This window comes from Atta colombica, unplaced genomic scaffold (genome assembly GCF_001594045.1).
Source record: "Atta colombica isolate Treedump-2 unplaced genomic scaffold, Acol1.0 scaffold127, whole genome shotgun sequence".
In the NCBI taxonomy this organism is placed as follows: domain Eukaryota; kingdom Metazoa; phylum Arthropoda; class Insecta; order Hymenoptera; family Formicidae; genus Atta; species Atta colombica.
Genome location: NW_017259214.1, coordinates 347107 through 347677, shown reverse-complemented (window position 1 = coordinate 347677; position 571 = coordinate 347107).

The window sequence follows — 571 nt, the reverse complement described above, 5'->3', positions numbered from 1 at the left end:
TATATATATATATAGATGTATATTTCGGTGTATTACAATGTTTTTCGATGCGAGTCGCAGGCAGGCACCGCATTGCATATACCATTGTATACGGAATACACCGGGGTCACACGATACTGTAGTAACGAAATATTATAAGAAAGAGAATTTCATTCGCGGCAACGTTTTCGTTATATTCCGTGCCGCTAGAATCAGAATGTTCACATTGCAAACGAGGGGACGAAACGCGCCCTGGCGCATAAGAGACTATTTGTTCTACATCGCTTCTGTTCATGGACGAAAGTATGATACGTGAGGATTGGAAAAGCGAAACTTGCGTTACTCGAAATTTTTTCGATGTTAAATCAGAGCGCAATTTTATTTTGTATCAAATAAACTATTAGATATTTTTTTCTAATCCAATAACGAAAAAAATGCAGAATGCAGGTTTTGCTTCTGTCAAATTGGAAAGAAAGTAATATCGTTATTTTAAAAGTTTTAGTATATAAAGAGATTAGTTTTTTTAGAGACTAATTCAATCGGAGATTGAATTATTACAAAGCAATATTACTTCATTTCCAATCTGATATCT